We start from the raw sequence: 25,268 nt of genomic DNA on the forward strand, positions 1-25,268 counted from the left end.
TTGGCTTGAAGGGTTTTGAGCACAATCTTACTAGCATGTGAAAGTGAAAGTGAAGTGGCTCAGTTGTGTCTGACTCTTTGCGACTCCATGGACAGTAGCCTGCATCAGGCTCCTCCGTCCATGGGATTTTCTAGGCAAGAGTACTGGAGGGGGTTGCCATTTTCTTCTCCAGGGAATCTTCCTGACCCAGAGATCGAACCCAGGTCTCTGGCATTGTAGACAGACGCTTTACCATGAGTGCAATTGTGCGGTAGTTTGAACATTCTTTGGCCTTTCCTTTCTTGGGGATTGGAATGAAAACTGACTTTTCCTGTCCTGTGGCCACTGCTGATTTTCCAAATTTGCTGGCCTAGTGAGTACAGCACTTTAACAGCATCATCTTTTAGGATTTGAAATAGCTCAGCTGTTATTCCATCATCTCCACTGACTTTGTTCCTAGTGATGTTTCCTAAGGCCCACTTGACTTCACACTCCAGGATGTTTGGTTTTAGGAATGTAACCACACCACCGTGGTTATCTGGGTTATTAAGATCTTTTTTGTATAGTTCGTCTGTGTATTCTTGCCACCTCTTCTTAATCTCTTCTGCTTCCATTAGATCCTTACTGTTTCTGTGCTTTATCATTCCCATCCTTGCATGAAATGTTCCCTAGATATCTCCAATTATCTTGAAGAGATCTCTAGTCTTTCCCACTCTATTGTTTTTCTCTATTTCTTTGCACTGTCCATTTAAGAAGGCCTTCTTATCTCTCCTTGCTATTTTCTGGCACTCAGGATTTAGTTGGATAATTTTTCCCTTTCTCCACTGCCTTTGGCTTCTCTTCCTTTCTCAGCTGTTTGTAGTGAAGTGAAGTGAGTCGCTCAGTCGTGTCCGACTCTTTGGAATCCCATGGCCGGTAGTCCACCAGGCTCCTTGGTCCATGGGATTTTCCAGGCGCGAATACTGGAGTTGGTTGCCATTTCCTTCTCCAGGGGATCTTCCTGACCTAGGGATCAAACCCAGGTTTCCAGCATAGTAGGCAGATGCTTTACCATCTGAGCTACCAGGGAAGCTTCAGTCTTACTCAGCTGTTTGTAAAGCCTCCTCCAACAATTACTTTGCCTTGCATTTCTTTTTCTTGGAGGTGGTTTTGGTTTCTCCTCCTGCACAGTGTTATGAACTTCTGTCCATAGTTCTTCAGACACTCTGTGTACCAGATTCAATCCCTTCAGTCTACTGGTTCAGTTCAGTTCAGTCGCTCAGACGTGTCCAACTCTGCGACCCCATGAATCGCAGCACGCCAGGCCTCCCTGTCCATCACCAACTCCCGGAGTTCACTCAGACTCGTGTACCTCCACCATATAATCATAAGTGATTTGAGAACTGTGAGGTAATACATTTCTGCTGTTTGAAACCATCTCAGTTTGTGATATATTTTGTTGTTTTGACAGCTTTAGGAAATTCATATAGCTAGTATTCAGAAATGTAATTTATTTTTGCATTTTGATTTTATATATTTAAAACTTGCTAAACTTAGTTATTAGTTCTAATAACTTTCTTAAAAGATTTCATTGAATTTTCTTTAAAGATGATTATGTAAGGCAATGGCACCCCACTCCAGTACTCTTGCCTGGAAAATCCCATGGACGGAGGAGCCTGGTGGGCTGCAGTCCATGGGGTCGCCAAGAGTCGGACACGACTGAGCGTCTTCACTTTCACTTTTCACTTTCATGCATTGGAGGAGGAAATGGCAACCCCCAGTGTTCTTGCCTGGAGAATCCCAGGGACGGGGGAGCCTGGTGGGCTGCTGTCTATGGGGTCGCACAGAGTCGGACACCACTGAAGTGACTTAGCAGCAGCAGCAGCAGCAAAAATTATTCATTTATTAGTCCTTTATGTATTGACTGGGCTAGGTCTTCATTGCTGCGTATCGGCTTTTCTCTAGTTTCAAAGAGTGGGGGCTCCTCTCCGCTTGCAGCGCGTGGGTTTCTCATTGTAGTGACTTCTCTTACTGCAGAGCGTGGGCTCTAGGTGTGTGGGTTTCAGCAGTTGTGACACACAGGCTTAGCTGCCCCACGGCATGCGGGATCTTCCCAGACCGGGGATCAGGCCTGTGCCCCCTGTACTGGCAGGCAAATTCTTAACCACTGGACTATCAGGGAAGTCTGATTATGTCGTTTCTGAATAAAGACAATCTTACTTCTTCCTTTCCAATCTTTCCAATGTTTTTTGTTTGGGGGGGGGCATATTACACTGACTAGAACCTCCAGCATAATGTTGAACAAAAGTGGGAAGAACATACATCCTTGCTTTTTTCCTGATCTTAGGAGAACCAATCTTTGAATATGATGTTACCCATAATTTTTTGTAGATGCCCACTATTATTGCTACAAATTTATTAAAAGTTTTTTGAAATTAGAAATTGATATTGAATTTTTGTCAAATGTTTTTTTGATAGATATTGAGATGACCATGTATTCCCTCTGCCTCCTTTTTAATCTTTTAAAATGTTTTCAGTGTCTCAAACGTTAAATCCAACTAGAATTTTTTGGTCCGGATGTATTATCCTTTTTACATGATGTTGGATGTGATTTGCTAAAATTTTGTCAAGGATTCTTTAACTATTTTATATTGGATATTGGTCTGTAGTTTTCTTGTAATTTCTTTGTCTTATTCCAGTGTCAGAGTAATGCTGGTTTTATATAATGACTTGGGAAGTATTCCCTGTGTTCTACTTTTCTGGAAGAGCTTGTATAAAATTGTTATTGTTTCTTTTTGAAATATTTGGTAAAAGTCACCAGTAAAGCCATTTACACCTGGCGTTTTCTTTGTGGGAAGGTTTTTAACTACAATTTAATTTCTTTAATAGATACAGGGTGTTTCAGATAATCTATTTCTTCTTGAGTGAGTTTGACATACGGGTACTTTCAAGAGATTTTTACATTCATCCAAACTGTCAAATTTATTGGCATAGAGCCACCTTAATACTTATTTTCTGATATCCTTTTAACATCTTTAGAATCTGTAGTGATGTCATCTCTTTCATTACTGATATTAGTCATTTGTATTTTTTTTTCTTGTTTTTTTTTTTTCTGATCAGTCTGGCTAGATTTATTATTTTGCCTGTCTTCTCTGAGAACTAGCTGTTGGTTTCATTGATTTTCTCTATTAATTTTCTATTTCATTGATTTCTGATTGATTTTTATTATTTCCTTTCTTTCACTTACTTGGGGCCTAACTTGCACTCTTCACCTAATCTTGTAGAGTGGAAGCTGGTATCTTTGACTTGAGAATATTTTCTCTTCTATTAGTAGGTTGATAAAACTGTAAATTCCCTTTCAGTACTGCTTTAGATACATCCCACAGATTTGATTATGTTTGTGTTCCTATTTTCACTCAGTTCAAAAATTTTAATTTCTCTTTTGATTTCTTATTTTATCCATGAATTACTTAGAAATGTGTTACTTAGTTCCCAAATATTTCAAGATTTTCCAGCTATCTTTCTATTATTGATATATAATGTAATACTACTGTGGACAGAGAATATATTTTGTATAATCTGATTCCTTTTAAATTTATCAAGTCCATTTTTATGGCCCAAGATATGGTCTATCTTTGAAAGTCTTCGATGTCACTTGAAAAAGAAGTGTATTCTATTGTTGTTGAGTGGACTGTTCTACAAATGTCAATTAGGTCAAGTGAGTTGATAGTGATGGTCAAGTCCTTTATATCTTTATTGATTTTCTGTCTTCTTGTCTTATGAGTTGAGAGATGTTTATTGACATTTCTGATTATAACTGTGTCCATTTCTCATTGCGGTTCTATCAGTGTTTGCTTCATGTACTTATCTTGACCTCTTTATTATTAAAAAATGATACTCTTTATTTCTATTAATACCTTTGCCTTGGAATCTACTTTAGCACAGTATTAATATAGTAACTCCAACTCTATTTTGATTAGTGTTAGCATGGCATATATTTTCCCATCCTTTTACCTTTAACCTATTCATATCTTTATATTTAAAGGTGTTTCTTGTAGGCAGTATATAGTTTAATATCACTCTTTATAATTCAATCTGACAAACGCTGCCTTTTAATAGGTGTGTTTAGACCATTTACATTTAATATGATTATTGATATAGCTAGGTTTAAATTCTCCATCTTGCTATTTGTCATTTATTTGTGCTATCTTTCCTTGGTTTCTTACTCTCTCTTTTTCTGCCCTTTTCTCAATAAAACAACTGAAATTCAAAATAGAAAATATGGTAAGAGAGGTTCAGAGAAAAATTTAGGATTTTAGAGAGGGCAGAGATTAAATTGATCACATTGGTGGTGTCGGGAATAACTTAACAGAGAAAATAGCCCCTGAATTGGACCTTGAAATATTTTGGATAAGGGTGAACGTGTAAGGTCCGTGGGATGAACGAAGGGGATGGAGGCAGGAAAGTATGCATCTGGTTCAGGGAAAAATAGATCATCCAGATGGCCCGAGGAAGAGCGGCAGGAGTAGACGTGGAAGGTACTTGTGCTGTTGCCAGCTTCCTGTAGACATCCCCACCCTGATGGCCTGCAGACATTTAAGACACCTGTCAAATGAAACACATTATCTACCCTTCAAACCTACTCTCTCAGCAGCTCCTAATTTGATGTGTGGCATCACCATCTTCCTTAACATCTATACCAGAAACCTGAGTCATCTTAAATGCTTCCTCTTTTCTCAGCTGTATGCATCCCACCTGCAGGTCACATCTGAAAGCTGGACTTTCTTTTCTATACCCCTACTCTTGCAGCCTGCTTGCTCTGTCTCACTCCTCAACTACTGCATTAGTCTTCCATTGGTCTCTCCATTTCTAGATTCTTCTTCCTTCCAGTCATCCTTCACTCAACCACTAACTTCTTGAATCCCCTGAAAATGGATGTGAAATTCTACGTGCAATTTTTTTTTTTTTTTGGAGAGAGCCTGTAGCTTTCACTAAAGTCTCAAAGAGAGCTGCTGCTGCTGCTGCTAAGTGGCTTCAGTCGTGTCCGACTCTGTGCGACCCCATAGACGGCAGCCCACCAGGCTCCCCCGTCCCTGGGATTCTCCAGGCAAGAACACTGGAGTGGGTTGCCATTTCCTTCTCCAATGCATGAAAGTGAAAAGTGAAAGGGAAGTCGCTCAGTCATGTCCAACTCTTAGCGACCCCATGGACTGCAGCCCACCAGGCTCCTCGGTCCATGGGATTTTCCAGGCAAGAGTACTGGAGTGGGGTGCCATTGCCTTCTCCACTTAAAGAGAGCATGGGTCCACAAAAAGCTAAGAGCCACTGCCTTGTAGCTTTATTTCAAGTGAAACAATGAATATTCAGTTAATATGGTACAGTTGACAGACTACTGAACAAGAAATCAGGACATTTAGTTTCCAGTTTTAGTGTTGCCATTTAATTAGCTGCATGATTCTGGGACAATGAGTTACCTACTCCACCCCTATTTCCTTATCTGTAAAATACAGAAAGATCCCTTTGACATCAAGCTTCTAGTTTATCTCCTCTCATACTCTTCTCCTTTCTGTTTCACTAGACAACATTTACTCCTGAGTCTCACTTACTGAGCCAAGTTCTGGGTGCAGAAAGATACATTAAGCACTGCTTCTTTCACTCCAGAAGTGCATGGACCAGCAGGACAGAGAGAAAAGTAAATAGAAAATTGCCATAGAATGTCGTAAAATGCAGAGCTCTGGGAGTGCGAAGGAGGCTCTCTGGGGAAGGGAACATCTAATTCTGTTCAGGAAAGTTGAGGAGGAGTCAACGAGGAGAAGTGGGGCATCCCTGAAGTCTCTAGTGGTAAAGAATCTGCCTGCCAATGCAGGAGATGTAGGAGATGTGGGTTTGATCCCTGGGTTGGAAGATTCCCTTGGAGAAGGAATCGGCAACCCACTCCAGGCTGTTAGCGTCGGACACAGCTGAGCACACGTGCACAAAAAGAAGACCAAAGCTGAGTCCTGAAGGACATACAGGATCTCTAGGCAGAGAGGAGGGGGATGGGATTTCAGGCAAAGAAAACAACACATCAAGGGAGTACTTTGTTTTAGTCGCTAAGTCTTTTGTGATATCATGTAAAGGCAGAGGCAGAAACAAAGCCCCAAGCTGGTAGAACAACCAGTTGGTGGGTCTAGTTAGAAAATGTGTGTGTTGCAAGTTTGAGATTTGAATACACAAGGAGCAACAGGAGATAAGGCTGGAGGGGGAGACTCAAGGTCCTTACACAGAGTGCCAAGAAGTTTTGACTTCATCTTGTGGGCAGTGGGGAGTCACTGAATTGTTTTAGGCAACGGAGGGGTAGACTGATTTCTCGTTCAGAAAAATCACACTGGCAACAGAGAGAAAGATAGAGTGGAAGGGAGTGATCCAAGTTTGGAAGTGAGAAAGGTCTGAATAAGCCAAAGGACTTGGGATGGGGGAGGGAAGATAATATGTTTGATTGAAACCTATTACATTTAGTGGACCCAAGGAATAGGCAAGTTAAAATGTCCTAGAAATATGAGCTTGATGTTCAGAAGAGAGATCTGGATTTAGGAGCATTAATAAAAGACCCTGATGCTGGGAAGGATTAAAGGCAAAAGGAGAAGGGATGAGAGGATGAGATGGTTAAATAGCAGAGGATGAGATGGTTAAATAGCATCATCAGCTCAATGGACATGCATGTGAGCAAACTCCAGGAGATAGAGAAGGACAGGGAAGACTGGTGTGCTGTGTCCATTGGGTCACAAAGAGTTGGACACGACTTAGCGACTGAACAACATCAATAAGTAAGTACTGACTGAAGCTAAGGGAGAGAATGACATTACTTCGGGAGAGCTTTTAAGGTAAGGAGTCAAGGGGCCAAAGGCTGCATTCTTCGAAATATAGATATGTGAAATCAGGAAGAGGAGAGCTATTGAGAGGAAGGCTGGTTATAAGGAGCTGAAGAGTGAAGGATGGTAGTAAGGAACCTATTCTTTTTTAAACATTTTAACCAGAGAATATTTGCTTTACAATATTGTGTTGGTTTCTACCTTACAACAAGAATCAGCCACAGGTATACATACAGCCCCTCCCTCTTGAACGCCCCTCCCTCCTCGAACTCCATGCCACACCTCTAGGCTGTGACAGAGCACCAAGTTCAGCTCCCTGTGTTATAAAGCAACTTCCCATTAACTATCTGTTTTACATATGATAATGCGTGTGCTTCAATGCTACTCTTTCAATTCATTCCATCCTCTCCTTCCCCCGCTGTGTCTACAGTTCTGTTCTGTATCTGCAGTTCTGTTCTGTATCTGCATCTCTATTCCTGCCTGCAACCAGGTTCATCAGTACGATTTTTCTAGATTCCATATGTATGCGTTATTAGTTTTTCTCTTTTTGACTTACTTCACTCTGTATAGCAAGCTCTAGGTTTAGCCACCTCACTAAAACTGACTCAGATTTGTTCCTTTTAATGACTAATATTCCATTGTATATATATACTACACCTTTACCCACTCATCTGTTGATGAATATCTAAGGTGCTTCCATGTCCTAGCTATTATAAATAATGCTGCAATGAACACTGGGGCACATAACGTCTTTTTTGATTATGGTTTTCTCAGGGTATAGGGCCAGTAGTGGGATTGCTGGGTTATATGGTAGTTTTATATGAAATAGAAAACTCTATTTACTTTTTTAATTTTTTTTTAGGATTTAAAAAAAAATTTTATTTTTACTTTATTTTACTTTACAATACTGTATTGTCTATTTACTTTTATAAGAAATAGAGGAAACCAATAGAATGGGAAAGACTAGAGATCTCTTCAAGAAAATTAGACACATGAAATGGGAATATTTCATGCAACGATCGGCACAATAAAGGACAGAAATGGTATGGACCTAACAGAAGCAAAGGATATTAAGAAGAGGTGGCAAGAATACACAGAAGAACTATACAAAAAAGATCTTCATGACCCAGATGACTACGATGATGTGATCACTCAGCTAGAGCCAGACATGCTGGAATGTGAAGTCAAGTGGGCCTTAGGGTTAATCACTAGGGACAAAGTTAGTGAAGGTGATGGAATTCCAGCTGAGCTATTTCAAATCCTAAAAGATGATGCTGTGAAAGTGCTGCACTCAATATGCCAGCAAATTTGGAAAACTCAGCAGTGGCCACAGGAGTGGAAAAGGTTAGTTTTCATTCCAATCCTAAAGAAGGGCAATGCTGAAGAATGTTCGAACTACCGCACAATTGCATTCATCTCACACGCTAGTAAAGTAATGCTCGAAATTCTCCAAGCCAGGCTTCAACAGTACATGAACTGTGAACAGGCTGGATTTAGAAAAGGCAGAGGAGCCAGAGATTCAATTGCCAACATCCATTGGATTATCGAAAAAGCAAGAGAGTTCCAGAAAAACATCTCCTTCTGCTTTATTGACTATGCCAAAGCCTTTGACGGTGTGGATCATGACAAACTGTGGAAAATTTTTCAAGAGATGGGAATACCAGACCACCTATCTGCCTCCTGAGAAATGTGTATGCAGGTCAAGAATCAACAGTTAGAACTGAACATTAAACCAGTGACTGGTTCCAAATAGGGAAAGGAATCCATCAAGGCTGTATACTGTCACCCTGCTTATTTAACTTATGTGCAGAGTACATCATGAGAAATACTGGGCTGGATGAAGCACAAGCTGGAATCAAGATTGCTGGCAGAAATATCAATAATCTCAGATACGCAGATGACATTACCCTTATGGCAGAAAGCAAAGAGGAACTGAAGAGCCTCTTGATGGAAGTGAAACAGGAGAGTGAAAAAGCTGACTTAAAACTCAACATTCAAAAAACTAAGATCATGACATCTGGTCCCATCACTTCATGGCAAATAGATGGGGAAACAATGGAACCAGTGATAGACTTTATTTTCTTGAGCTCCAAAATCATTGCAGATGGTGACTGCAGCCATAAAATTAAAAGACGCTTGCTCCTTGGAAGAAAAGCTATGACCAACCCAGACAGCATATCAAAAAGCAGAGATATTACTTTGCCAACAGAGGTCTGTCTAGTCAAAGCTATGGTTTTTCCAGTAGTCATGTATGGATGTGAGAGTTGGACTATAAAGAAAGCTGAGCACCAAAGAATTGATGCTTTTGAAATGTGGTGTTGGAGAAGACTCTTGAGTCCCTTGGACAGCAATAAGATCCAACCAGTCCATCCTAAAGGAAATCAGTCCTGAACATTCATTGGAAGAACTGATGCTGAAGCTGAAACTCCAATACTTTGGCCACCTGATGTGAAGAACTGACTCCTTGGAAAAGATACTGATGCTGGGAAAGATTGAAGGCAGGAGGAGGAGGGGACGACAGAGGATAAGATGGTTGGATGGCATCACCGACTTGATGGACATGAGTTTGAGCAAGCTCCAGGAGTTGGTGATGGACAGGGAAGCCTGGTGTGCTACAGTCCATGGGGTTGCAAAGAGTCAGATATGACTGAGTAACTGAACTGATGGTAGTTTTATTCCTAGTTTTTAAAGAAATTTCCCACTGTTTTCCATAGTGGCTATATCAGTTTACATTTCCACCAACAGGCAAGAGAGGAACCTACTGTTTAGAGAACACTGGATGATAAGAAAATAAAAGAGGGCTGAAGCAAGAAGAGGCTGCAGAGTGGTGGGAGATGTTTTATTTTGCTACTAGAGTTGGAAGTTATAATAGATATAGGAGAGCCTGGGGATAAGAGTTGGAAGTGGGAATGGATAGGATCTAATGAAATATGGAGGGATTAGTCCTGGGCAAGGGAGGTGGGGGCATTTATCGTGCCAAGAAAGGAGGAAGAGTATCACAAAGAGTTTGATTTAGTGGTTCTCACATTAGTATCACTAAGGCAACTTACCTGGGACTTCCCTTATGGTCCAGTGGTTAAGAATCTGTCTGACAATGCAGAGGACATGGGTTTAAGCCCTGGTCTGGGAATATCCCACATGCCATGGGGCAACTAAACTATGCTTCACAACTACTGAAACCCAAGCACCCTAGAGCCCCGTGCTCCACAACAAGAGAAGCCACTGCAAAGAAAACCTCTACTCCACAACTAGAGAACGCCCTCGTGCAGCAACCAATATCCAGTGTAACACATACACAAAAGTGCAGATAGCTCGGCTACAACCTGGAAGTTTCTGGCTTAATTAGTCTGGCATGGGTCCTGGGTATTTGTATGTTTTCAGAGCTTCCCTGGTGATTAAAATCTGCAGTCACGGTTGAGAACCACTGGTTTAATTATAGGCAACTTTTAAAATTGGTGATAATAGGATGGGATCTGAGGAAGCTTGCACTTGATAAAGATTGGACGAATGGGGAATAGTAAAGTCTGGGGATAGGTGAGGAATTAGAGGGGCTTCCCAGGTGGTGCTAGTGGTAAAGAACCCTCTGGGCAATGCAGGAGACAAAGAGACGTGGGCCAATCCCTGGATTGGGAAGATCCCCTGGAGGAGGGCATGGCAACCCACTCCAGTATTCTTGCCTGGAGAATCCCATGGAGGGAGGAGCCCGGCGGGCTATGGTCCATAGGGTTGCACGGACTCGGACACGGCTGAAGTGAGTTAGCACACACACGTGCATATGGAATAGAGAAAGAGAAGGAAAGTTAGAAGGGAAGGAAACTAGTACTAACTTAGTGACTTTTATGTGACATTCATGTGAATATGAATGAGGTTTGGTCCTTGTTCTCAAAGAGATCAGGAGCTTATCTGAAAGAGACTCCTCACAGTAAACCTATTACATCTCACAGTTCTTAATCAAGTAAGGGCTTTTTATTAGTTTGTTTCCTTTTTCATTGAAAATGAAAAAAGTCCAGTTATTTCACAATACAAACTGGGTCTGGAAATACTATTGTAAGCACTGAGACTAGCCTTTCTAGGAAAGTGGGTGCTGGGGGAGAAAGCACAAGTTAACCTAGGAGATTGACCTGTCCCCAGTTTTATCATCATCTTTACAAAAAGATGGTGGTTCTGATCCTGCATGGGGTCCATTACTGGGGTTCCCTGTACCTGGGAGGTGGCTGATATTGTTAATCACTGACATTGGAAACCTTTGATGGCCATCCTATAGGCTGTAAATTCCCTATCTGGTCAAGATACTAAGGATTCCTCTTTCTAAGCAGTGAAGCTGGGGAAGGGCCCTACTTTTCACCAGAATTGAAGACCTAACCTTTGTTACTCTGGTGCGGGCCCTTACTTCCGGGAACAGCTTCATCTGCATGGAAAGCACACACTTCTTCAGAGCTGACCCTCCCTGGAGAGTGTCCACTGCCATGTCTTGAGCCCTTTGCATCTCCGCTGGAGACTCAAACCTCCAGGGCTCCAGACGGGCCTGTGGTCGGCCTGTCCCAACCCTGCTGCCTCAGGCCCATGAGCTGGTAAGGAGTTGAAAGGATTATTACTGAGGACCCTGGCTTTTGTCTGGATGCCCTCTTCCTTAATCAAGATTCACCAAAGCAGCAGGAATCCCCGAGGCACATAACAGAATGGGGAAGTTGGTTGGGCATGGACTGGGGCACTATGGCTTTGCGAGGTGGTTCCTTCTGTTACCATATTAGTTCCATTTTATATGCAGAAGTTGAGGCTTGAAGAAATTAAAAGCTTGCCTACGTGCTCCAAGTTAGGAGTTGTGCGTTTGAACTCCAGTCTGCTCCACTCTGCTGTCCTTCAGGCTCCTGACCTCCCTCTGTCACTGAGGTTGACCTCTTTAGGAAATCCTGTCACCTCAACATTCTCCTCCCTGCTAAAGAATTAGACTAGTTCTCTTGGGCCCCAAGGTGTATGGGCCTTTTCTTTGGGTCTCCATTTCTTCATTCTGTGAACTAAGGATATGTGAAGTCCAGATGGGCTTCCGTCCTAGGGGTTAGGTTGGAGGGCAGCTCAGAGAGTAGGTGCATGGGACACACACACACCAATCAGATTTAATATTGGACCTCTCCTCTGTAATCCAGCGGTTTCGTTACAGAGCTAAAAGTGAAAGCCCCCAATCTCATCCTCAGAGAGAGAAGAGGGATGAACTTATTCCAGTTTGATGCCGGATTTCTTTCTGTTAATCCTGAAGCTTCATTTGTTGATTTGCTGACTTAAATTTCAAGCTTTAGGTGGGGAGAAACTAGAGAGTTATCTGTAATTCTGGCAACAGAAGTCATGTTTCCCATTCTTTGGGCCCTTTTGAGGTCTGTGAAACAGGCTACCATCATGTTGAACACAGTTCACAGTAAACCTGCTGGATAGTCAGCCAGGGCTGTGGCAGCTAGGGCAAGCCTGACACTGTGTCAAATTACACACTTGCTGCCCAGCACGGGGGTGTGTGTGGGGGTGCTCTGGGCAGAGCTGGTAGTACCCTAAGCCTACCTCCCTTTATCCTTCCCCAGCTCTCCTGCCAGCTGTCCCCCATACAGCTGGTCAAGGGCACCGCCAAGGCCCCAGTGCAGCCCAGGGCCTGGCCCATGATAGGCACCTAGTACATGAGCACTCAGATGCATGCAGGGACTTGGGTACCTGAAATGATGAGTCTGCACATTTCATGTAGTCTTGGTGCTGAGTCACTTGCTGACCTGTGATGTGGGAAAGAGGATGAAGAAAGGCAAATGTTTGGGTGAAGAAGGGAAGTGTGTCCTAAGGCTCTCTTAAGACCTAAAGAATGACATATTGGAATGGTCACAGTGCAGGGGACAAAGATGACTTTGTTCTCATCTTTGGTCAGGTTAGAATGGATGACCAAAGGGAATGAGATTAAGTCTCAAAAAAAATTTTCATCAGAGAGGAGAAAAATCCCCAAACAAGTCAGGAACAGAGTCTGGGAGTCTCCTACCCTGAGACTTTTAATCACAGGTTGGGTGAGAAGGTATCAGGATTGGAAGCCAGAGGATGTTGAGAATGTGGAGAGATCTTGCCCTGCTGGAGGAGAAGCGTGCAAAGGTGCTTTTGAAGTATTACTATTCTAAGTAAGTGGAGAATTGCACACAATACTAATGATATTGTAATAATACTTTTGCTTTCACTCACTCCAAGGGCTACATAGACTTCTCACAAACCCAGACTTTCATAATGGGGGTCAATCTCTTTGGGTTCAAAGCTTTTATGACCCAACTTCATGAACCTAACTGGTTTCTTGGTGTACGCTAAGGCAGGAATGCCTGATTATGTCGGATACTGGTGATACCCTACAAGCCTTGTGTAGTGCTATGAACTCCAGGATATGTGAAACCCCTGGGGACGAGAGCCTTGCCTGTTTGGGGTTAGGGACCCGACAGGCCAACGCATTTTTACACTTGGAGGTTTCCTGGGAGAGGGGCCTCTCTCCCCCGCCATCCAAACTCCCGGGCGCCCTCGTCGTCCCCCCCTCCCCCACTCCCCCAGGGCAGGGTTCCCTTTGTAATTAATCCCAGCGCTCAAACCAGAGGGGAGGAAAAAAGTGTTAATGAGAGAGCATCCCAGACTGACTGGGCGGTCGCCGCTCGCAGCTAGAACACCAAGTAATTAAATTATTTTGGGAAGCGGGGGGGATATGGTGGTGACAGTGTCAGAAAAACTCCCGTATGAATGGCAAGAAGGGAGCGTTTCTCGCCAGTAATTAAAATCAAGGATGACTTTCTCTTCTCGCAGCCCTCGGGGGGTAAAACTCAATCTTTCCACGTCCCAGATTCCACTGGATTTCGTGTAGCCGGGTCTGTGGCCCTAAGAATTGAACATCGCCATCCCTGAGGGTCTGGGGGCTCGGTCTCCCGCAGGCGGGTAGAGGGAAACAGCCCCAGGAGGGCTGCGGGCTGGGCCCAGCCCAGGAATCGAGGCATCTCCCAAACCACCGTCCCGGGCCGGGGTCACAGCCCCGCAGCCGATTCCCAGGATCCTGGGGGGCCGCCGGGCATCTGGATGCGAAGGGCTGGGGGGGAGGCGGCGACTCGGGGAAGAGCGGGGCCGCAGACAATGGACGCGGCGGCGGGCGGGCCGGCGGCTGCGGGAACAGCCGGGAGGCGGCACCCGGGAGCGCGCGCTCCCCCGCCCCCTGCACCCCCTCGGCTCCCGTCCCCTCCCCCTCGGCCCCCTCCCCCTCCTCCGCGGGCTCCCGATCTGATTCCAGATCCCTGGTTCCTTGATCCTTGGTCCCGCCATGGGAGCTTGAGCGCCCCCACTCCCCTCTGGCCCCCTGCCCCCGGGGCCCTGAGGGGGAAGAGACAGCGGTCTGGGACGGAAAGGGGGCGACCGGACTCAGGAGCCCCCCTCTACACCCCCCAGCGTCCGCGCTGCCCATCTACGAGCGCGGAGTTCGGAGCGACCCGAACGCTGCGGATACAAAGGCGCCGGGCCGAGCCGGGCGCCGGCCGAGCCCACCCGGCAGTTCGCAGCGGCGGGTGAGTGCCGGGCCGCGGGGGCGCGAGCAAAGTTTGAAAAAAAAAAAAAAAAAGAAACAGAAAGAGGGACAATCATGCAAGGGGCCAGGGGTGCCCAGCCCCGGAGCGAGCGGGGTGGCTTATGGGGAAAGGGGGCGTGGGGTAGCCCCCTTCCGGTCCATCCCCCCACTGCACAGCGGAGTGCCCCCCAACTTTGGGGAGAGGAAGGGGCGCTTGGGGAGGGGGCGGAGCCCGGGCCTGGAGAGCCGGGGACTTTCCTGGGCCCGGGGCCGGGGCGGGGGCCTCAGCGTTCCCAGGGGAGCCGGTTGGAGCTGGAGACTCGGGAGTGTGTGTGTTGGAGGTGGAGGCAGAGGCAGTGAAAGGATCGCAGTCTGGAGGTACTGGAAGGCGAGGATGTTTAGGGGTGCATACACACCTCAGGAGTGTGGGGAGGACCCCGGGCAGGTATGCGTTCAGGGCGTGAGGTGGAGTCCCGGCAGCCGCCGGAGGGGAGTGGAGGAGGCGTGTGTGCGGCTGGAGGATGGGACTGGAGGCTGGAGACCCCGGCGCTGTATCCCCGGGCCCAGAGGACAGGCGCCGGCACCCTTCTCTCCGCTTGTCTCTACCCGTCTAAGGGGCTGTGGGCTCTGCATGGGTGAGTTTTAGAGGCTTGGTGAAGCATCAGTGTGCGTGATTCTTTTGTTTTTGTGTATGTGTGCGCCTTGACATGCTGCGTGTCCCTGCAGGTGGGCCCCTAGATTTGGAGATGAAGGTGTTTTTCTGTGCCCCAGTGTGTGTGCACGCAAGGAGCAGCTGATCATCCATGTGTGGTGTGTTTGGTTATGTATTTATGGGTATACTCTGGGGAAGGGGTGTGTGTCTCTGTGTGTGAACTGGGGAGGGGTTTATGGGAAAGGTTCTGAGGAAAGTGGGTGTGTAAGAGCAGAATAGGGTGTACCTGGGTAGGTGTGTGTACACCTGTGTACTAGAAAGAGATGTGAGTGAATCTGTGTTCTCTTGTGTACAACCTGTGTTGATAGGTAAGTGCCACCGTGTGCCTGCCTTAGGCGGTGTGTGTATTTCTGAGTGTGTGTTGGGGGTACTGCCACTTGCCTCTGCAGGCGGATTTTCTTGGCAGGGAGCCCAAAGGGAGGGCTGTACCTGCCAAGAGGGGTTCTGAGGCTTCTTGGATGCCCTGCCCTGGTTTTGAGGGTAGTGCCTTAAGTATTTGAGACCCCTGAGGTACCTGTTTTGGGAAATGGGCTTTTCTAGATAAAGGTTGTGTGCGTGGTGGGGAATATGGAATAAGGATTTGGGTTGTAGTCCAAGGGGAGTCTGGGGGATTGGAGAAGTCAGGGAAAAGAATCAGAGGAATACCCTCTTATTCCACCTTATAGGTTGGGTTCTTGTACTTGGAGAGGCCACATTCTTGGCTTCTCAGCCTATGTTCAGCCCCCTCAGGCCCCACTTGTCTTGTAAAGCTGCCTTGGAGTTTGCTGCTTCAGAGCCCACTCACTCTGCCCTGCCTCTGGGATCCTACAGTTCCTGAGGAGTCTGGGGATTCTGGTATGGGATAGAGGCGGGGGAAGGAGCATGTCTGGAGGGATGAGACCTGGTCCGGACATCTTCGGTTCTCTGTTGCATGGGGTTCAGAAGGTGGCATGGGAGCTCTGGGGAGAGCAGAGGGGGATGTTTTCTCAGGAGTTTGTACAGATTTATCTCACAGTTTTCCCCTTTTTCCTGGTGAGAAGCATGATTGGGGTGGAGATGCGATCTGGGGCCAGGTCTGAGGGTGATGGATAGGGGGCTCAACTTGGCAGGAGGGTGGCTGTCCCTATGTCGAGGCAAGAACCCAGTGAGGGCTGTTTTCTCTCTGTTATTATTTCTCTTTTGGGATGAAGGGGAAGGGCGGGCATACATCTTCTTTGCACATCTCACTCTCAGTCATTTTCCTCTTGCTGCCAGAGGAACTGGTTGAGGCATCCAGCTTTAGAAGCTGAGACTGTGAAGGCACAGGCCTGTCAGGGTCTCTGGGTAATTCCCTAATGGGAGTCCTTGAGGGCCATGTGCAATTGGAATGCTTGCATTTTAGCCCCCAGGGCTCCCCACCTTTCTTAAGTCCCCGTGGTAAAAGCAGTAAGAGTTGGAAAATGTTGGGACTAGAAGTGAGGCAGAGAAGGAAAAGACTGGATTAAAAAAATGCATGGTTGCCCCAAATCTGACACCTATCCGTTGGGTAAGGTTCCCAGGGGTGAGTAAGGCACTGGAATCTAGGATGGTGTGCTCTGGGGTACCTTGTTTGCTTCTGTCCTCTGACTGAATGCATGATATATTATACTGGTGTGTTTGGGGGGTGAGGAGCTCTTCCAAAGAGGAGGACTTGTGGTCAGACCTTAGGAAAGGCCACCTTTGAAAGTGCTTCAGATTGGAACTAGTGGTCAAGTTGGCCCCTCCGCCCCCATTGTCTTGCTCCTTCCCTCTCTCCCTCTGATTCGTTTGGGGGCTGACCTCTCTGGTACGCCCCCTCGGCTCCTTCTGCTTCTTCAAGATCTGAGGAAGGGTACCCTTCCCTGGCTCTAGAGCAGGACAGACTTTTATTTGCTCATTTGGTTTCCAAGAGCCCCTTCCAGTCAAGGGGGCATGAACTTGACTTATAGAAGCTTCCAGCAGAAAGGGAAGACATCTGGGACCCCCACCCCCATCCCCTGAGTTTGAGGATCTCCAGTCTTTTTTGCTATTTTTCCCCGAGCATCTCACACTGTGAGGCCAAAGTGAAGAGTCCAGCAGAGTTGGCTGAAATTAGGACTTAGAAGTGTCAGGACATTGGGCAAGTTCTTAAAACCCGTTCCTTAGCCTCTGAGATGTCTTAAGACACCATCTTCCCACCCCAGATTGGGCCTCCTTCCCTGGGTGTCAGCTTGCAGTTAAGTTCTGGTTTTGCCGCTTCCTAGATCTGAAACCTTGGATAGACTAGATAACTTTTGAAGCCTCACCTGTAAAATGGAGTTAATAATAGGCCCTACCTCTTAGGTTTATGAGGATTGTGCGTATGTGCTAAGTTACTTCAGTCATGTCTGACTGTTTGGGATCCCATGGACTGTAGCCCACCGGGCTCCTCTGTCCATGGGGATTCTCCAGGCAAGAATACTGGAGTGGTTGCCATGCCCTCCTCCAGGGGATCTTCCCCACCCAGGGAATGAACCCGCGGCTCCTGGGACTGCTGCACCGCAGATGGATTCTTTACCCCTGAGCCACCAGGGAAGCCCGTTTATGAGGATTAAATGAAGTAATAGAGAGCACTTCGCACAGTGCCTGGCACTTGGGACGCCCTCACCAAGTGATAACTGGAACGGTTCATGTTCTGATGGATGATTAGTAAGGGAGTGGGTTCTGGGTTGGGGGGTGGAGAACTAGACATTGGCTCTGCACTTCTTCTGGCAGACCATGTTGGGCACTGCCTACTCTCTGCCAGGCGCTGTGTGAAGTACAGGCATGGAGGGTGAAGAAGATGGGCTTTCACAAGGCAGACGTGCATAAACATGCCGATTCACTGTAACCCCGTGAGTAGTATACGAGGTGTGTTGAGGCTACCAGAGCATGGAGCAAAAGTGCTTGGTCCAGGTGTGGGTGGCAGGGAGACATCCCAGAGGAGATGTGCCCTTCATTGGAAGTTTTTGTTGTTGCTCTGTCGCCCAGTCGTGTCTGACTCTTTGTGACCCCATGGACGGCGGCACGCCAGGCTTGTCTGTCCCTCACCATCTCCTGGAGTCTGTCCAAGTTCATGTTCTTTGCGTCAGTGATGCCATCCAGCTATATCATCCTCTGATGCCCTCTTCTCCTTCTGCCTTCAACCTTTCCCAGCATCAGGGGCTTTTCCAATGAGTTGTCTGTTCACATCAGATGTCCAAAGTACTGGAGCTTCAGCTTCAGCATCTGTCCTTCCAGTGAATATTCTCCCTTAAGATTGTCTGGTTTGATCTCCTTGCTGTCCAAGGGACTTTCAGGAGTCTTCTCCAGCACCACAGTTTGAAGGCACCAATTCTTTGGCATTCTGCCTTCTTTATGGTCCAACTGTTACAACTGTACATAACTGTATGTGACCGCTGGAAATTGTTTAACTGAGGTGAAATTCACAAAACATAAAATTAGCCAGTTATTGATTTATTTTGGCTGCACATGCAACCTGTGGGATCTTAGTTCCCCCATCAGGGATTGAACCTGCACCCTCAGCAGTGAAAGCATGGAGTCCTAACCGCTGGACCACCAGGGGATTCCCTAAAGTTAGCTTTTTTTGAAGTGAACAGTGGCACTTCGTACACCTATAGTGTTGTGCAACCACTGCCTCTATCTGAAAACGCTTTGATTATCCCCAAAGGAAACCTGTACGCCTTAAGAGGTTGCTCCCTGTTCCCTTTCTCCCAGCCCTTGGCAAATACCAGCCTGCCTTCTATCTCTATGGGTTTACCTATTCAAGATATTTCATGTAAATGGAATGGTGCAATGTGTGACCCTTTGTGTCTGACTTCCTTCACTTAACATAATTTTTTCATGGCTCATCTACGTTAGAGCATCATAACTCCACTCCTTTTTGCGGCTGAATGATATTTCACTGTGTGGATCAAACTTTGTTATTCAGTGGTTAAGTCATGTCCGACTCTTTGCAACTCTGTGGAATGCAGCACGCCAGACTTCCCTGTCCTTCACTATCTCCCAGAGTTTGCTCAAACTCATGTCCACCGAGTCATTGATGCTATCCAACCATCTCATCCTCTATTGCCTTCTTCTCCTCTTGCCCTCAATCTTTCCCAGCATCAGGGTCATTTCCACTGAGCTGGCTCTTTAAGTCAGGTGGCCAAAGTACTGGGGCTTCATCTTCAGCCTCAGTCCTTCCAGTGAAGATTCAGGGTTAGCCCTGAGGGTCCACCTTAGCTGGATTTAAAGGATGAGTTAGGCAAGCAGGGAGGGATTTGGGAGGGCACTGCAGGTAGAGGCTGAGCACGAGCCAGAAGGAGCAGGGGTGCCAGGGAGCCGCATGCAGTGGGTGTTACTGGATCCCGAAGTATTAACTGGGGGTTTGGCCTCAGTTTTCTTGCCTATGAAACAAAGCCGTGTGTGGTGGATGGGGTTGGAGGTATTAGGGAGAGGAGAGGCTGGGATGTTATTGCGTGTTCTCAGAGTGTGGGTTGCAGATGGGACTTTTTAAAACTTGCTTTCTTTCCTCCTTCCTGGGCAGCTCCCTCCTGTATGCATCTGCCGTCATCCCTGTGGGTACCCATCTTCTTGTTTTACTGGGCACTGACTTCCCCTCTCTCTGAATTGACCTGAAATTTCTCTCACATTCTCCAGGTGGGTGACCCTGTTCATGGGGAGATTTTGATAGCAGAGATGAAGGCAAATGCCTGGGAGTAAATCCTACTCACACCCATTCCCCAGAAGCCTTCCCTTTTTCTTAATCCTGTCTTTTGCTGATCTGGCTTGGGCAGCCTTCTGTCACCTTTTCTCCTGTGTTCTGGAGGGAAATGAGGTGGGTCAGGAAGAATTCCTCCATTCTTCTCTCCACCCTGCTTGGTACAGAGTAGAGGCCTCGTATGGCCTCTACTTAATTTCCAAGAGCACTTTGGAAATTAGGTGTTGCTGTGCCTGTCTGATGCCCCTGGCAAGGCTGGTAATTACAGACATGACAGCTGGGAACGGGCTTGGGAGAAGCGGCTTAGAATCAGCAGAGCCGAGGATATCCTGGTAATCAGGGTGGGGCAGTGAGAGGGGAGAGTGGGAAGAAGCTGGGGGCTTGAGTGGGGCGGGAGGCTTGGGGTCCCCTACTACCACTCCACACACAGCTGGGCTTAGCACCTGCAGGAGAGAAGGAGGTGATTAGACCTCAGGCAGGCCCTGCCTCACTCTAAATGTGGAAGGAGGGAGGGGAAGAGAGAGGCTGCGGGATCCGGGAGCCTCCGAGGAAAGAGGCAGAGAGTGGAATGAGGGGGTTCGGCTGCTCTCTCAGACCTGGGTGTGGTCTAGGTTAGAGAGCGGCCGTCATATAGGGGCTGAGGCCAACACGGTAGCCAAAGTGTTGGTTCCGTCTTATTTTGGGTGGGGTCTTACTTCTCGCAGTGAGGTTTTGGGAACAGGGAGTGAGAGAAAGGAACTGGCTGCTCACCCGCTATTGGAGAAAGAGGTGGGAAACTAACATTTTATTGAGCATCTATTATGTGCTTGAGTCTGTGATATTCTGTATACATTATTTCGTTGAATCCTCCACCTGCTGAGGTTGTCACCATTATCTCCATTTTGCAGATGAGAAAACTGAGGTTTATTTAGCAGATAAGAAGGTAGGTTTAGAGAGGGCCAGGGGCTCATCTAAGATTATGTAGCTCCTCAGAGGCTGTGCCAGGTCTGTCTGATGTCATTTCTCTTCCATTTCCCAAAGCGCTCTTTCCACCTCTCCATCCTTTTGTTTCGTTTGTTCAGGCTTGCTCATTATTGCCTTTATTCTTGAACTTGGAATAGCTTCCCTGTCTCCTGAAAAGCAGACATGAGTCCAGGTGTCAGCCTGAGATGTAAAAGAAGTCTGTCCTTAGAGAGGGTGTCAGTCTGCTGGAAGAATGGGGGTCTCCCGGGTGGAGCAGCTTGCTGGCACAGCCTGGGGCAGGCCTGCCGCCTGGACAGAACATTCTCGGGGGCTGGCCTCTTCCTCTCTGCTGGGTCACTTCGCACGTGGGGGCTCACTGTGACCCATGGAGTCTTGTTTTGTTTGGAAGGGCCTGGCTCTCCCTGGAGAATTTTCTAGCAACCCCCTAACAGTATCCCTCAGATGCCAGAGAGTTTCACCAGAGAGTTCCTGGCTCCCCCACTCTGGCTAGAAGAGAGGGTGTGTCTGTGTAGGGAGCCTGGGGAGGGGCTCTGGCCTTTTAAGGAGTGGGGGTGCGTGGAAGCAGGTGCTGAGCCCGAGGAGGTGTGACTGCAGTGACTTAAAAAGCAACCGAGTATGAACAGAAGCACTTATTTTGTCACCGGCTCTACTCCAGGATTGGGGTGGCAGATGCAAGGGTTGGGGCATGTTGAGGCCCCTCCGAAAGAGTGAAAACCTCAGGTTGTGGATTTGTCAAGATGGAGGAGGTTGGTTGGTGCTTGGGCCTTTCAGCTGGCGCGGTTTTCCTAGATAAGAACCGGGTGATTTACCAGGCCAGAGGCCCTGGAGTGAAGCAGGAGGAAAAGGTTTTCAGAATGGGGAGACCCGGGTCTGCCACCCCTGCCCCTAGTCACACTGCGTCTCGCACCTTACTGCTTCTGCCACACAAACCAGCTTTTGTTGCCCGTGTCCCCACGTCATAGCTCTTCCCATCCACGTGCAGACCTAAGGTGGCTGACTTCTCATCCTGAGAAACTGCTTTCTACTCCCGCTGACCCCACCCCGAGGCGGTGGCTGGGTGAGCAGGCTTTGTAGGTCTCAGGGTCAGGGACTGTTGGGGCCCACCTCGGAGAGCAGGCTGAGAAGAGGGCGAGGTGTGGCCTCTGGGTCAACCCAGCTTGTCGGCCCCCCATGGTCCACCTTCTCCTGGCCCTGAGGACAACTCACGGGGCCCGCTTTCCTGCCTGACTCTTCCACAGCTTACCTGGTGGGCACGCAGGGGTTGGGCCTTTGCTCCGGCTGAGGGAGGAAGAAGTCCAGATCCTGGTGGGTGGGAATTAGGGGGCTGCTCATGGGTGAGAATTAAACAGAGGACCCAGCCGCCTGGAAGCCCTGGTTCCCTTCTCACCAGCTCAGCATCCGACTCCCTTCTGGCCTGCCCCTGGGAGAGATGCCAAAGGGATTACTCACCCTTTCTGCCCCATGCTGCATCCTCCCACCCAGGGTTCTCTTCCAGACGGACTGGGAATGGGTCTGGGGGAGTCAGGGAATGGACCGCTGTGGTGTGTGTGCAACGTGCGTGTACTTGTGTGCAGTGCGTCGGGAGCAGGGCTTTGAGCGGTGGGGTGGGGGTGGGGGTGCTGGCGAGAAAGCGGAGCAGGTCTCTACAGAACCTGCCTGGCCAGGGCGGGTGGAGCTGGGTGGGGCAGTCAGGAGCCATTCCAGGTTTCCGAGGGGGAATATGAGTGTGGGGGTGCACGTGCGTGTATCTGTGTTCAAGTGTGTTTGTGGACTTGGAGGGTACTCAGCCTTCCCCTTGCTTTAGATAGAGGGAAGTGAGGGAAATAGATGGAGAAAGGCCTGCCTCTGGCTCCGCCAGCTCCTTTCAGCTAGAACGCCAGCTCAGGTATCCTGGCCAGGAGCCCAGTCTGAGGCTCCCCCGCCGCCCTCCCCGGCAGGCTCCTTGCACCGGGGTCTGGTGGTGAACAGCCGCATGGGCTGTCTGGGTGACCCAAGCATGGGCCCTTCCCTGGTACTCAGCCCAGGGAGGAGAGGGATCCTGCCCCCTGCCCTAGGGCTCTCAGGATGGTGAGCTCATGTCTGGGGCTGCCCTGGGAGAGTGCCGGGTTTATAGGGCGGGGGCGGGGCTCAGTGCCAGCTTTTGGACTCTTGGGTCCAGCTCTTTCTTACCCTTCGGCCCACTGAGATCCAACTGTTCTCTCTGGCTCCCTGGACGGTATTGTCACTTAAGGACACTGTTTTTTTCAGGGTACAGGAATGAGGGCTGGGGGCGAAACCGCCTTTTGGTCTAGGGCTTGGGGCTGGTCCTGGCCCACTCTGTGCCTCAGCTCTTTTTGTGGTAGAGAGAACCCAGCATGGGCCTTCTGGGACGGAGGGCTTGTCCCTGGTGCACGGCTACATGGGAATGACGAGGAAACGTGGAGATCCTCAGGCAGGAGTGGTTGCTGGGTGGGCAAGGGAACTACCTCTTTAGGGCAAGGGGCTCTTCAGTCTCAACTGTCTCAACAAGCTGAGGCCTGTCCAGTCTCTGTCTCCATGTCACTAGAGAGAAGAAGGGACAGGCAGAAGCCAGTGAATTCTCTCCTGTCCTGGCCATCTTCTAGCCTTGGCTGTTTCAAGAACCGGAGTCTGGAAGGAGTGCCAGAGAGGGACCTGGTCTCACTCTGAGAGGAGCATGTCCGAGTCACAGTGTCAGTGAGGTCCTTCTAACAAAGAGGCCAGAAAGGGCTGCCTCAGATGCAGTACCAGGAGCAAGTGCCCTTTTTTCTCTGGGCCCTGCCTTTTCATCTGTGAAGCTTGGGGTCACACCTTGGAGGGCCTCTTCTGCGTTAGTGCTGGAGTCTACCAAGAGTTGCGTGGGTCAGCCCACTGTCCCTCCTGTGGTGGGGTAGGGTGAGCATGGGGAATGATGCGGGCGCGGTCAGAGGCCCTGGCACTTCCCTCTCCTCCGTGTGAGAGTGTTAGGGGCTGCCTCCCCCAATCCCAACACCAGACACCTCCTGTGTCCACCAGTGTCTGAGAGGGCGGCCTGGATTGAGCATGCCCATGAGACTCGGAGCGATGTGGCAAGGGGAGGACCAAGCTGGACAGTCAGCTGTGACTTGGAAACTGCCCTGCCTCCCACTAGCTGATGTCTTGGCAAGGGGCTCCGTCTCTGTGGACAGACATCTAGCTCCTTGGATACCGGGCTGGGAGGCGGGCCTTCTGGAGGGTGGGCATCCAGCATTTTGGGTGGAACTCACATTGATATCCTTGGACACTGAGGCTGTGGTGGGGGACGCTTAGGGAGCCATGAGGCTGAGGGCCAACATGGCCACACCTCCCATGGGTTTTAGTGGGGAGATGGGTGCACGGTACATGCAGTAAGACCTAGGTTCTTAAAAACAGACACTTAAAAAAAAAATTGAAGTATAGTTGATCTGCACTGCTGTGTTAGTGTTAGATGTACAGCACAGCGATTCAGTCTTTTTGAAGGCTGCAGGAACCAGAGACCTTTCGTGGGCAAGGGTCCACAGACAACTCTGCAGGAGGGGTCTGAAGGGGTGATCACGTCCATTTCCTTGCATCCAGGCAGGACCACCCTTCCCCTGTCCTGGGCTGAGGAAAGGAAGGCCATTTGTTTAAAAGATGGTCCGACCAGAGTGCTGCCCCTGTCAGAGGAGAACTTTTGGCCTCCTGTCCTCTTCCTCTTCCTCTTGCCAGCTGCAGCTGGAAGTTCATTCTGGACTCCTCTGCGAGGGCCTTCCGTGGCAGCACTGGTCTGGAACTCCCGGGCCTGTCTTCCGGGTGCGTATCTGTTCTGTCCCTCCCCACCCTTCTCCGCCTGGTTGCCCTGCCCCCACTGCTTTCCCCAGCCCCGTCCGGGTCATCATCACTGCCTTCTTTCCCCACTCCTGAAAGGAGCTGGGACCAGTGGTGTGGTGGCCTAGAGCAGTGGGGAGAGGTGGTGGCCAGAGCCGCCCGCCTTCTGGTCCTCAGCCTGCGCCTGGCCAGAGGCTGCTGAGTCTGTGTCCAAGGTCTCACCCACCTAGGCTGCTCCACCGAGTGGGGCAGTGGGGATGGGTCTAGTCTTGGTCTGCCTTTTGGCCAACACCAAGCCCTCCCATGCCTCCCAGTCTACCCAGGGCCTTACTCCCTCTGCCTGTTGCCAGGTTCTGAGTGTATTTTTTCCAAAGGCCTCTGATTGTTTCCTGAAGAAACCTGATCCCAGAGCTTATACAAAAGCTGGGGCCGCCAGAGGAGAAACCCCATTCTCTCCCGCTCTGTCCCTACCCCCCCACCTCCATAACCTCTCTCGCTTTGGATGCTGGGTATGGGTTCCAGGACCTGGCTGCCATCACCTAGGCAACGGGGGGCTTTGGTTGCCATGGTGATCAATGTGGGAGAAGCTGGGCAGCAGGGACAAAAGCCCCCACATTTCTCCCCCCGGTCCTCACCCCAATCCTCATGGGATGATACTGAGACACATTCCATTAATTTTATTTCTGAAAGGCCTTTGGAGGGGAGAAGGGTCTCCTTTTTGTGACAGACTTTCTCTTCCTTCCCTCACTCCTCTCTGGCCTG

At 48.6% G+C, this 25,268-nt stretch overlaps 1 protein-coding gene across 2 annotated transcripts in view; it reads left to right on the top strand.

Moving 5' to 3' along the window:
* Window positions 14,067-25,268, top strand: part of VANGL2 (VANGL planar cell polarity protein 2) — a 28,242-nt gene continuing 17,040 nt past the window's right edge. The window contains exon 1 of one of the 2 annotated variants that reach the window (XM_018046377.1): window positions 14,067-14,356. The gene's annotated coding sequence lies outside the window, so the exon portion shown is untranslated. Of the gene's footprint in view, window positions 14,357-14,701; window positions 14,734-25,268 lie in introns of those variants that run through there. The other variant, XM_018046378.1, reaches the window with a different exon arrangement.

This window comes from Capra hircus, chromosome 3 (assembly GCF_001704415.2).
Source record: "Capra hircus breed San Clemente chromosome 3, ASM170441v1, whole genome shotgun sequence".
Classification (NCBI taxonomy): domain Eukaryota; kingdom Metazoa; phylum Chordata; class Mammalia; order Artiodactyla; family Bovidae; genus Capra; species Capra hircus.